General features: G+C 39.5%; 1 pseudogene; it reads right to left on the bottom strand.

The window, feature by feature from the left end:
• Positions 1 to 5,396: 5,396 nt before the first annotated feature.
• On the bottom strand, positions 5,397 to 7,144 carry LOC113181600 (phosphoserine aminotransferase pseudogene; annotated as a pseudogene).
• Positions 7,145 to 14,049: the final 6,905 nt, after the last annotated feature.

Raw genomic sequence — 14,049 nt, 5'->3', positions numbered from 1 at the left:
CAGAAACTTTGAAGTAAGACTCAGTGCTTATGAACTTCTCAGCAAGAACAAATTAATCTCCCCGAGCACACTGACAAGAAACATAGATTTTATTGTAGATTTCATGCAGAGACACATTCAAGTGTAGTATCAAGCACCACAAAGCAAACTTCAACAAACATTCCTATTAATCATCTGAGATCTCCCCACAAAGTTTCCTTCCGGCACCTTCTTTTCTCATCCTTCAGTCTTGCCCACACATAGACTCAGTATTCGCTGCTTCTTCTGGACTCATTCATTCTCCTTTGACTTTTCCCTCCTCACTGCCCTCCTGCAATCAATCAATTCATCAATTAACCAGATTATTTCTAATGCAGAAAAACTTAGTGAACTAAGTTTTTTTTTTTAATTTTACTAAGAACTTTTTTTAAACTAAGAACTTTGTATCCCACCACTGTTCAGCAAACAAAGAATGTCCTTTGGAGTCAGCTGAGAATTGTAAATTGCAAGTAATTTTTCTCTGTCACAAATAATTTTTTCACTTGTCACAGTACTGTAGGCTTAGCATGCCAACTCCTTCTGAAACTGTAGGTCCAAATCCCAAGGAGGTTTTCTTCAAGGGCAGTTCAGCAAAAGCTGGAGTTTTTCTTTAGCAAAACTGTTTCATGGGATGTAAAGAGAGAAAGCTTGAATTGGGAGGAAACTAAGAAATTTAAGGTTAAAAAAAAGAGAGAGGAAGTAAATTGGGTTCTTTACATACATGATTTCACTGCATCTTCACAACTTTATTTTTACAGATGAGGAGAGGGCTTCGAGAAGTTAAAATAAATCTGCAAGCTTTTATTGTTACGTCAGAGTCATAGCTGGGATTCTGAGCCAGGTCTATTGACTCTAAAGTCCAAGGTCTTTCTTTATTCTCCACCATCTTCCATGGTTTTGGGATTTCCAACCTCCTCCATCATGCCATCAAATTTCTTGGCAGCTCAGAGTTGCATCTGTCCACAGAAAGCCATTTTCTCTGTTTCATTAACCTGGCCCAGGGACAGCTGGATTTAACTGCTTTATCTGGCTCAGTCCTTCCCTGTTCCATTGCCAGCCCCATCCAGGCAGTCACTTGAATTCCTGACATCTCATGGGATGGTCAAGGTATCAGCACTACTAGAAAAGATGTTGTGGCTGAGCTTGAGTGCTGGAGTGGAAAGATCCCTGAACCTTCAGGCAATGCAGAACTTAATAACCATTATAGAAGAAATCAGCGTATATCTTTCCACCTCCAATCTCCTTGGAAACAATCCTTCCTTCCTTCCTTCCTTCCTTCCTTCCTTCCTTCCTTCCTTCCTTCCTTCCTTCCTTCCTTTCTTCACAAAGAACAGTGAAACAGGAAATACAAGAGAATTCACATTGTGGACTGGTTCTCACAATGTCTCCCAAACATATATAACTAGATTTTTGCCCTCTATTTTGTGTCTGAATGGTTTAGCAGCTTGACATGAGCAGAACTAGTCTTGTAGTATAAAATAGGACAGAGCATATTTTAGTCCTGTTATCTCCCAGATGCATCATTTTTATACATACAGGACAGGTGGCATGGGGACCTACTTCAGCTGCCCACTCATTGCCTGAAGTGTCTTTGCTTAAGTGAGTTATTATTTTTTTCTATCCCAATTTCTTCAACTATAAAAGGAAGCCAGTAAGCTAGATACTCCCCAGGTAGTTTATAGAGTGGTGAATGTCTGCAAGAACCACTAACTTTATGGGAAATACTGTCTTACCATTCTGGGAAGAATCCCAAACTCAACCTATTTACCAGCAACCACAGTCCTCAAGATAAGCCCAACGAGTGCAGGTAGAAAGGAGAATAATAAACAGAAGTTAAGAAGAGGTGGGTGGAAGGTGGAAGTATGTCTGGGGGAAATGCAACTATGAATTAACATCACTTTGCAAATTTTTTAGGGTGTGTGTAGATCCCACTTATTCTAGCTATTTATTTCCAAGTTATATTTATTGTATCTTACATAATACTAACATTGTATTACATTAAAAAGTAGACCATGTGGGATTCCTGCTTTTTATTTTTTTGGGTTTTTAGGGCTCACATGAGATAGTCCTTCAGCTCTTGCCTCCATATGTGTGAGGAGGGATATGTCAACCATTTGTTGTTTAGCTTTTAAACCTTCTCTGATATTTACAGAAACTACACACTGGTATAGCAGTCCACTGAGAATGAAAGGTGCCCCGTCTCCTAGCTGTTATTATTATTAAGTTTTTACAGTTTTGTATGAGGTTTGTTCCTGGATGAGTATAGAAAACTTTTCAACTAGTCCAAAAAGTAATCAGAGAACTTGTGAATGTTGTTTCTAATAATATTCCCACATTCTGGAAATATTTTTCAGATTGTGACCTCTACAACATTTAACATTTTTCTCATTCACCTGTCGTTGAACAGCTCCCATCTCTTGGCTTCTATGACACCACCTTCTCTTATTTTTCTTTCTCTTTGTTCTTTATATCTCAGCCACCTTTCTAAATCGCTTTGTTGTTGTTGTTGTTGTTGTTTACTTTGTTTTCACAGCCTACTCACTCACTAGGAGCTGGCATTTACTCCATTTCCAGGGTGTGATCACCATCTCTACTCTGAGCAGTCCCACATCTGTATCTCTAGCCTAGACTGCCTTTTAACCTAAAAAGCCACCTATCCAACTGCCTACTCAGCATCTACATAAATGCCCCATGGGGGTCTCCAACTTAATGTGTCCAAAATGAATCTCATTATCTTCCCCCTGAACCTGACCCTCTGCCCCAAGTTTACTGACTCTACTATTCACTCAGTTGCCTGAGCCAGAAAGCTGAATAGCATTCTTGACACCTCCTCTTTCATACCCAATGTCCATCCCATCAGTAATCAGACTCACCTGACTCTAATCCTACATTGTCTCTAGAATTTGGCAGTGTCTCTCTGTTTAATGCTTCTACTCCCTTACAACATCTCTCACTTGAAACCTTTTGTGTGAGGGGGGTAGAGGGGTAACCAGGGATCAAACCCAGGACTTCACCCATGGAAGGCAAGCATTCTACCACTGAGCTACCCCAAGGCTCTCCATCTTTTAAATTTTATCTTGGGGCAGGGTCTCACTAAGTTGTGGAGGCTGGCCTTAAAATTGTGATCCTTCTAGTGGCTAGAGACATGTACCACCTCACCTGGCTCTCACTTGGAACTCTTGAATAGTCTTCATCTCTGCTTCCCCGTTCTGCTCCCCTTCACTCCATTCTCCAACCTATAGTCAGACTTAGCATTTCAAAACAAAAATATGACCATTCTTTCCTGCTTCACATGGCTTTTGAGACAAAATCCATATCCCTTAAGGCTGCTTACAAGTCTTCTCTAATCTGCACTATATATATATTAGTTCTTCAAGAGAGACATTATCTCTCTTGCCCACAGGTTTTTACATATGCAATTCTTGTTTCTTGAACTTTCCAAATTTCTGACTTCTACTTCAGTAACACTCATAAGCCTTTTCTGATTTCTTTCCCTAACTAGCACCTTATTATCACAATGCATGATAATTATTTACTTACCTGCTTGTCTTTCCATTAGACTACACAGTCCATGAGAGCAAGTGTCATGCCTATTTTACAGCTGTATCCCAGAAGCTAGCACAGCACCTAGCATATAGGAGAAGCCCAATAGATATTTGTAGAATAAATGAATATTTTAAAGAAATGTGTTACTGCTTAGAACAGCAATCTGGGTATCTTAAGACTACTTTATTTGTATGCAACGTAATCTAACTGCTAAATCCAAAAGAAATTTCTAGTTTGGTTTTCCTTTTTTAAGCTTATCTTTAAGCAATGGAATCCTTTTTCAAATGAAATCTGTGTTAGAGAGCAATTTATACAAAATAGACAAAAATAGAGCTGCTCATGTAGAGACTTGGGTGGGCAGCCCCTCCCATTCACCCCTCTTGATCTTGAGAGTTCCAAGGAATCATTAGAACACAGAACCACCTCTGAAAAGTACTGGTCTCGCCTATCCCAGGCAGAAACATTCATATCACTTGAGACTTTTGTTTTTTTGAAACAAAATACCTTCTGAGAAGATCCCACTAATAGGAAGAGTTGCTTAGCTAAAGAGACAGAGAATCTAAATGAGACCATCAAGAACACTATTTTAGGTTTTATAATGATGTTTTTCTAACATGGATTAAGAGAATTATGTACTCTAAATCTTTAGGATAATATACTTTGTTAAAGATTTAGAGACTCAAAGTATGCTGGGGCATGGATTGAACACATTTACCAGCAACCTTGACATCTAGGGGTGGCTCAGAGCAAGTTAAATCATAAGAGGATTTACCCTGATGCCATGTTTGCTTTGGTGGGAACCTGAAGTCAATAACACACACAAAGTTCTAATCCTCATTCAGTTGTGCTTTTCCTTATGCTGCTGATCCTTGGCAATAAAGTCTAGGATTCTTTTTGTCAGGAAGTTTTTCTCATGAATAGTGTCTTTTTGTCAAAAGGGAACCAACTTGCTCCGGACAGAAAAGCATTTAGAAAAAGACAAGAAAGACATTTGTCAGTTAGCAATCACACAATAAATGTCTCTTGGGCAGATGAGCCATGCTTTGAAGTGACTGAGAGGGAAGTACAGTCAAGGCCCACACAATATGCTGGGTGAGGCTGTGTCACATGCTGTCACCAGAGGGCCAGGGTCACATAATACCAGTGGAAGACTTGGCCTTAAATCCAGCAAGTGATCATTTCCTCCAGACTTTTTGAGAAAAATGGGAACATTTTAATGTTTACAAATGCTGTTTGTTTTGACCATAGGCAAAGTTATGAAGTATGAAAAATGTTCTAAGTATACTAATGACTACCTGATGGGGAAACAGGAAACAGCCTCTACTTGGCAATAGTATGATTTAAATTTGTTTTCTTTTATTGTCTGTCACTTTACAAAGGAACCAAGAAAAAGAACCTATGTAATAATGGTTACACTTAGAAGCTAGGGTCACTGGGAAGAGGCTATATCGAATCTGGCTTAAACTCTGCACATTGCTGACAGTCAATAAACTCAAAATAATTTTACTATAAAAAGTGATTCTTTAGCTGAGCATGGTGGTGCTGGCCTGTAATCCCAGCAGGTTGGGAGGCTGAGGCAGAAGGATTGTGAGTTCAAAGCCAGCCTCAGCGAGGCTCTAAGCAACTCAGCAAGACCTCGTCTCTACATAAAATATAAAAAAGGGCTGGGATGTGGCTTGGTGGTTAAGTGCCCTGGGTTCTATGCCTGGTACCAAAAAGAAAAAAAGATACTAAAAAAATGTGATTCTTTGCAGAGACAGATGAGGCAACTATCTGCCTCTTTTCTTAATATTTAGTGTAGCCAGGATACACTTAGCTCAAAATCTTACAGTCTAGCTTTGAGTTGCAGATAACGACAAGTAAATGAAGATAAGTGGAGAGAACACTGTATTGCTACAGCAGTCAGCACAGGAGAAGAGAAGCCTCTGGAGGAACTGACACCTGGGTTGAGTCTAAAAGGATAAATAGGACAAAAAGGAGCAAAGAAAGGAAAGGTAATCTGGGGATAGAATGAGGGGAGGAATTCTGGATGAAGAAGATACCATGTTCAAAAAGAGAAAAAAAAAAAAAAAAGAAAGAAAGCAGAGCTCTATTTGAGGACACATGGCAAGCCAGCACCGCTCCCTTGACATCAGCTCTGATGTCAAACTCCACTGTGTGCACAGTCTCATTTTCACAGTGTTACACATAGGAAGTGTCAGGTTGAAGTTCCAGGTGCTTGGATCTGGAATTTTTTTTATTTCTCCCAAGTTTCAGGTGGACTGTATTCACAGTCCCAAACTTCTTGGCTTCTTCTGTGGCTTTAGCTTGCCAAGCTCCTGTCGCCACATAGTCAGCACACTTTCTTACTTTTAGGCAATCAGGCTTAAAGGGACAGTGCTGAACTGGCTGGACCTACTTCCTTGCACAAAAATCAACTTGTAGTTGTCTACAATGGCATACAATTCCCTTGTAAAATTCTGTGTGTTGTTAATAATGTTAGCAGGATCTGCTGATGTGGCTCATCTCAAGAACTAATACTAATTCCTCTGTGGTCTATCAACTCCTTTCATATCTCTAGTAACACTGAGCATGGCAGGTTGGTAGGTCCAGGCCTGAAGGTCACCACCTCCATGGAGTCCACTAAGTGGCAGAAATGAGAAGTCAGCCAGGGAGGACCCACCCAGTGGGCAAGGAGTGTCTTCCAGATACAACCTTGCAAGACTGGCAACTAGTGTCCATTCTATATTATTATGAGGCTGGTGTTTTAAACTCTAAAAATAATAATTTCACATCACACTGCTGCTAATAAGTTATTTCTAACTTGCTTATCTGATCATGTTCTTTCTCTGCTTAAATCCCTTATAGGCCCTCTGTAATGTTAAAGACTGATGTCTCTACTTTTTAGCTTGATGCTTTCATGTCCTTCCTGGCCTTGATCCTGTCTACTTTTCCAGCCAAATCTCCTGCCACATTTTATATTCCCTCCATATGTCCTGAAACTTCTTATCCGAGTCAGTAGATGTTTCCAAGTTTGGTATAAATTTTTTGCTGGTGTCCAAGAGAATGACGGTCGGCTGGGGTCAGAGTGGTGACCAACTCCTTGTTCTAATGAGGTCAGAGTGGTGACTTTCTCCTTTGTCTGCTGGGATCACAGTGGTGACCATTGCCTTGGTCTGTTGGGGTCATAGTGACAATCATCCCCTTGGTATATCTGAGGTGTGGACTGGAAACAACTGTATCACACTGCCCCCCACCTCCACACCCCACCCCACCCCCGTGTTTCAGGCTCTGTGACATGGTCTTGGTCCTGGAGTGGATTAAGAATCATGACAGTGCAACAGTCATGGGAAAGCTTGGCTCCATCTATGTAAAAAAAAATCATTTCTGGTGTCACTGATAATTCCCAAAGATTCTACATATATCTAGGAATGTTCCAAAATAGAAGCAGGATGAATATTCCATTTCACATTGACGACACCAAAAGGGATGATGCTTTAGATTTCTTGATAAAGTTCTTGAACTCGATATGCTTACCTTGAAAGAGCACAGTTCTGTGCGAATCATCTGCGCCTGCCCCCCATCCCCAGCATAATGCCATCATGAGGAAAGATGCTCTGAATCTGACAGCTCTCATGAAAATCTTCCTGGAAATGCATCAGCTCTAGGCCCATCCTAACCAATACATACACTGCTCTAGAACAAAGAAAGACATTTTAAATAATTTGTGAATGGTTACAAAAAAAATTAATAAACACAGTATTTCTCTAAAATGGACATGCTTATTATAGATTCTTCTTTTTTTCAAAGAACAGTAAAATGTCTACAATTCTGCAAAGCTAGCGGGTCTGAATAGCCACCATAAAATCTGACTTTAACTAGAAGCATTTTTCAAAACTTCCTGTTGCTTTTCTAAGAAATTCCAGTGTATTTTGTCCCTGCTACTATTTTTTATAGCTAGATCCCAGTACTAAATTCAAACTTACCTGTCAACTAAATTATGCAAGTTGGAATTAATTTTTCTTGGAGACATGGGAACATACAGAATGGAGAGTGGGAGAGGCCCTCTAGGTGTTGAATCTAGATCCTAAATTCTACACAACAGTAAAATTTCCTGAATTCTGCCACAGGTGATCAAGGTCAACACTGATGGGTCGGGGGAGGTTTAGGAGCTTTAAGCAAAAGAGAAAACTGCAGATCTCTCTATACTGTTACTCTTCTAAAGAAATAAAAGTGGCAAACTATATGTTTATATAGCAAGGTCTGCTTTTAATATCATATAGCTTATATCTCAATAGATTTTTATTTTAATTCTATAGTTCTCAGTGATATATGTAGAGACTTTTAGACTTTGTTAGAATCCTTGACCTTGTACATTACAGCATTACATTAATGACAATTGTGCCCTCCTCTCACATTCCCCAATTTTTCAGTTATTTCACAAAACAAGATCTAGACGTTCCATGGTTGACTTTTATATTTCTCTCACTAGGTAGAGGGAAGGTTAGTTGGTTTGTTCTTTAATTATACTGTTAAACTAAAAATCACTCTCTTATCCTTTGTTGATTTGACTGTTCTCTTTATAGTATTTGACTAAATAAGTACTGTGAGTTCTGAAAGATCTTTGCTAAAGAGTCTGTCCCCTATTTTGTTTTTCAACTATAGTTTATATTGAATAAGTTTATAATAAATTTATATTGAATATTGAAGAACATTAAAGTCCTAAAACATCTTAGAAAAGAATGAACAGTGGTCAAAGATATTATTTAATTCCTTGAACAATGAAAGAACTAGTAATTTGGTTAAGCTGGTTCTAAGAAACCTGAGAAATGGGGTTTATAAGGGTTATCAGGACAAGAATCCGAGCTTTAATTTTTAATTTTTTATTTTTTTGTAACAGGGATTGAACTCTGAGGCCCTCAACCACTGAGCCACATCCCTGGCCCTATTTTATATTTTATTTAGGGACAGGGTCTCATTTAGTTGTTTAACACCTCGTCTTTCCTTAGGTTGGCTTTGAACTCGAAATTCTCCTGCCTCAGCCTCCCAAACTGGCTGGGATTAAGGGCGTGCGCCACCACCTCCAGCATGAGCTTCAGTTTTTTAAGTTAGTGACAGATCTGGTTAGTATTAGGGTAGGGACAAAACATTAGGATTACCTCTTTAACAAGACAAAACTGTTTGCATCTTTGCTAGGCAAAAAAAAATCTACAAGTTCACATGTAACTGCGTGTAAAATTCTAATAATAATGTTGAAGTCCAATAGTGGTACATTCCCCAATTAAATATGTAGTTGGTAAACCTGTTTAACAATGCTTCACCATCACATTGAATGGGCTTACTGCATTGTCTTGGCCTTATAGTCATTCTAGGGAAAGAGGGTAGCTGGCAAGAGCATGATGTAAGGCAATAGCAGAAGGATGGAAAGGAAGAAAAGGAGATAGATTTGAGAAGTTTTAAGAGAGTAGAATGAATATGACTTGGCAATTGTGTTAGTTTTTTGTCACTGTGACAAATACCTGTGACAAATACTTGAGGAGGATGGATTTATTTTGGTTCACAGTTTCAGAGGGTTCTGTCCATAATGGCTGGCTCCATTGAGCTGGGACTGAGGTGAGGCCGAACAGCATGGCAGAAGAATGCGGCAGAGGAAAGCTGCTCACCGAAAGGCAGCTGAGAAATGGTATGTATATGTGTGTGGAGGGTAGGGACAATATATACCATTCTTGGGCATGTCTCCAGTGAACTATTGCCTCCAACAGTTTCCACCACCTCCCAACAAAACCATCAAATTATTAATCCACTGGTAGATTAATCAATCTACCGTTGGATTAATTCATTGATGAGGTCAGAGGCCTCAAGATTCAATTACTCCCCAAGAGCTCCACCTCTGGACATTACTGCATTGGGGAGTAAGTATTCAACACATGACCTTTGAGGAACGTTCCAGCAATTACAAATACAGCAATTAATGGAGTATGAATGGTGTCTGAAAAAAGATACCGGAATGAGTCTCAGGTGCTTGGCATGAGTGATTAACAAAGGTATTCTTTTTCCTGGCAGCAGTTAAAGGAAATAGTTTTAGAGATAAAGTTAGGGTTAAATAATAAATTCAGTCTAGAGCGTGTTAATATGAGGGGATAATGAGCCTTTAAAAGGGATCTCCAGCATGTGCACTGGTCTCAGAGGGAGACAAGTCTGGATATAGAGACACTTTTTTGCCTACAGGTAGTATAATGCACATGGACATTTAACCTAGGCAAATCCAACCACATGCCCTTGTCCTTGGCAAAACAAAGAAAAATCAATGGGGCAGGGAGAGAATGTCAATGATTAAAATGATCTGATGCTTTTTCCCACTATTCCTCTCAAGGGGTATGTGCCCCCAAATGAGCATGAGCAGAGAGGCAGCATTCTTGGGCTCCCTTAGCAGGTTCCATGATTCATGGACTGAGCATCGCCTCAGGCAGGGTGTTGATCTCATGTTTAAAGGTACTATGCCTACTTTTTTGAAAGCATTTCATAGTCTTAAACTCAAGTCAAGTACATATAACCTGGTATTCAGCTGAAGTTCAATAGTCTCTTCTAGGAAGGAAAAACTGTGAAGACATGCTGCAAGAATGTTCTGTACTGTATTTATGGGGTAAAGGATTTCTGGAGGTAAATTATACAATACCTTATCCCAGGCTTTAGAACCTCCTGTTCCATCTACCCTTAACCTACCTCAAAATGTGAGGTAGGTTAAGGGTAGATTATGCCAGGTATTTCAACTGTGTCACCAAGCAAACTGGAAAAAGTGAAAAAGATAGAGTCTAGGATATAACCCAGAGAACATTCACATCTGAAGAGGGCAGAAGTATTGAAGTCCCTGATAAGATCTGAGAACTGGGCTATCAGGGTAAGGAGGGAGGAACCTCAGAGAAGAACGGATGTTAAAGAAGGAGTTTCAAGGAGGGAAGAATCTGTAACTTCAAATTACAGTTGGATAAAATAAAGGCAGAAAGATGTCCATTAGATTTGACCATGAGAAACTGTGAACCTTTGAAAGGGTGAAGTTTCTAAGCTGCAAAGCCTGAGTTAAAATGTAAAGGACCAGGCATTGTAAACCTGCTTCTAAACTGCAAAGCATGGGTTAAATTCCTGAGGCAGTTAAGACAAGGCCCTACTGGCCATTTAGTTGATTTATGGCCTGGGATCCTGTGTAACTCCTCACGTAAGCATTCAAGACCCTGTGCTGCTTGTCACGTAGACATACAGGGCCCGAACCAATCAGTTTAAATGTAACCCCCTCCTTAGGAATGACCTATCACTCCAGCTCGCCCTGTTCCCTCCAATGAATGTACTAATCAAGTCTAGGAGTTGTTGTTTGATTTTCCCATGGTGTATGGTGATTTGTTAAAGGAGACTATGATGTATGCAAAGCCCCCGCCCTCCCCAAAAAGTGTACTTAAGCATTGTTCAACCCCTGCTCTGGGCTCTGGGCTGCTCTCCCTTCCCGAGTGAGCCTGGAGCCTCAGCGCGCTGAATCAGGATCCTCAATAAAAATCCCCTTATGCTTATTGCATGAAGCCAGTCTCTTGTGGTCTCTTCCTCCGACGTTTCTCCGGTCCCTTACACTTTAGCACCAGACGTTATAGAGAGATGATGGGTGCAGAAACCAGGTTGTAGTCAGTCAAGCAGTGAGAAGATAAGGAAGAAGAAACAGCACATATAGTTTTGTATTTTCCAGTGACTACAAAGGGAAGGAGACAAAGAGGTAATTTAATAAGGGCTGCCACAAGGAGTTGCTCAGGTTGCATAATGGTCAACCCTAGGTATCTTTATTCACCATGTTGATTCCAGAAATAGTGTCTCCCAGGCTGTTCACAGCAGGAGACATGGGTTGAGGACAAGTTGTTTGCTCATTTGTTTACTGTTAAATACTTCGATTGTTGATTGTAAACTTGCTCCTCATCAGGAGAAGGAAGTTTTAAGTGTGTGTGTGTGTGTGTGTGTGTGTGTGTATGTGTGTGTGTGTGTGTGTGTGTGTATGTGTGTGTGTGTGTATGAGAGAGAGAGAGAGAGAGAGAGAGAGAGAGAGAGAGCACCCAATGAGCGAGAAAGGGATGAGGGAGAGCATGAGGTTTCTGGGCAGGGGGGGTAGAAGAGGAGGAAGAGGAACACTCCTTCTCTGTGAGTAACGGGAGAAGGGAATAGCTAAAAGATAGGGAGAAAACTTGAAGTTTGGAATAGCCAGTGAAAATAATGAGGGAAAAAGATTACTAAAGCACTCAAAAAGATTATAGTTGTAGAGAGGGACCCCTGATATAGGAGAAATCATGCTCTGTAGCAGAAACAATCATTGGAAAAGCCTTAAAAACAAATCTTAATTGGAAATAAAGAGTAGGTGATGGGGGATCCACTTAAGCTTTTTTACTTTGCATTACAAAAAAAAAAAAAAGACGTGGGGAAAAAAAAAGATGATTGGAATTGGTCTACTGAAGAGACAAAATAGTATTCAAAAAACTTATATTCATTCATTGAGTTTGTCCATAAGCAGTCTACTTAACAATCAACCATAAAAATGAAACAGTTAAATAAAGGAGGCAATATTATATAGACATCGAATTTTTTTGTCTTTATGGTCTCACTTTAAATTAGGACAATATTTTAAAAGCAGAGATATTAAAGTAGATGAAAATAGAGATAGTTCTTAAAGTGAAAGGGTAAAGTTTCTAAGCTGGAAAGCTTGAATGTAAAAGATTAGGTATTATTAAGTTCCTCTGTTACACCCAGATTCCTGAGATAGTTAAAACAATGCCCTACTGGCCGTTTAGCCTAGGGCAGTTCCTCACAGGGCCCGAACCAATCAGTTTGAATGTGTAACCCGCTTACGAATGACCAATCACCGCCGCCCGGCCGGTTCCCGCCAATGAATGTGCCAATCACATCTCAGAGTTGTTGTTCAATTTCCCCGAGCCTCATGATGATTTGTTCTGATGTATGCAAAGCCCACCGCCCTCTCCAAAAAGTGTACTTAAGCTCTGCTTGACCTTTGCTCTGGGCTCTGAGCTGCGGCGCTCCCTTCTTGAGTGGGCACAGAGCCCCAGCGCGCTGGAATGGATCCCCAATAAATCCAATTTTGCCAATTGCATGGAGTAAGTCTCTTGTGTGTGGTCTCTCCCTCCGATGCTCCGCCGGACCCCCCCTTACAAAAGAACACAAAAAATATCAAACAGGATAACCCTAGACATTTTTGTAACCCTAAATTAAACAAACTCTTTTTCATAGAAAATTTGCTTTTAAAGGGGATTATGGGAAAATTATACTTCGGAAATAACACCTTGGATTAGTATTATGAATAGTCTCTTTAGCTTTGGGAGGCTTCATGTTTTGATTTAAGGGAGTAGGATTTTATAAATGAATTCATATTTCATACGGTATAATTTGACAAACTGAGTCACAAATATAATCACATCTCTTGTCCAAAACTTCTCCCAACTATCTCCCATGCATTTATCCTCATTAATTCAGAAGCATTTATTGTACTCCTTGTGTACCACAGTTCTAACCTCTCGAATGGCTTATTCTGTGTCACCTTTGCTAGGTTTGTTTGTTGTTTAAAAAAATAATTTTTATTAAATATTGAGATATGAGACAGATTTTTTTTAAATTTAGGTAATGTATGAAGAATGATACAAAAACAACCGAGTATCCAGGGCTGCCCTAAGATGTACAAGGTCATGAGCCTGAGGTTGCTGGGCAGAGGGTTTAGATCAGAACATACTGGAGTAATCCTAGAGAGAATGAAGAATGGTTGGTCTCTATTCAGATGCACAGAGACTGTCTTAATTTTTTATGCTCAATTTTTGATGATTTAAAAATTGCATTATGAAATTTATAAGTCAATGCCAAGAATGATGATTTATTGAATAGTTGTTATACTGTATTATTTAGGGAATAAAGATAAGAAGAATGTCTGAACATGTTCAGTTCAAATGTAATTTTTTTAAAAAATGTTTTTCCATCTAAGATTGGTTGAATCTAGAAGTAGACCCCCGTAAGTACGGAAAATCAACTATAATTTTTTTTAATTCCTTTTTTATTATTAGTTGTTCAAAACATTACAAAGCTCTTGACATATCATATTTCATACATTTGATTCAAGCAGATTATGAACTCCCATTTTTACCCCGTATACATATTGCAGATTCACATCGGTTCCACATCCACTTTTTTACATACTGCCATACTAGTGTCTGATGTATTCTGCTGCCCTTCCTATCCTCTACTATCCCCCTTTGTTTTAGATCAATATAAGTTTTAAGTGCCTAGGAAACATCTAATGGGGAGAGGATGAGAAAGAAACTGAAAATTTGAGTCTAGAGATAAAGATTAGAGATTGTGGTCGGCTGAATAATGACCCCCATAGATATGGAGATTGGTTATCTATAGGATAGGTAATCTCCATATCTATGGGGGTCATTATCTATGCTTTGTCATTTCAAACAAATGACAAAAGGGGTT

This window comes from Urocitellus parryii, chromosome 12, assembly GCF_045843805.1.
Source record: "Urocitellus parryii isolate mUroPar1 chromosome 12, mUroPar1.hap1, whole genome shotgun sequence".
NCBI classification, from domain to species: Eukaryota; Metazoa; Chordata; class Mammalia; order Rodentia; family Sciuridae; genus Urocitellus; species Urocitellus parryii.
The sequence above is the reverse complement of the archived record's forward strand: the minus strand, read 5'-3'. Positions and strand labels throughout refer to the sequence as shown.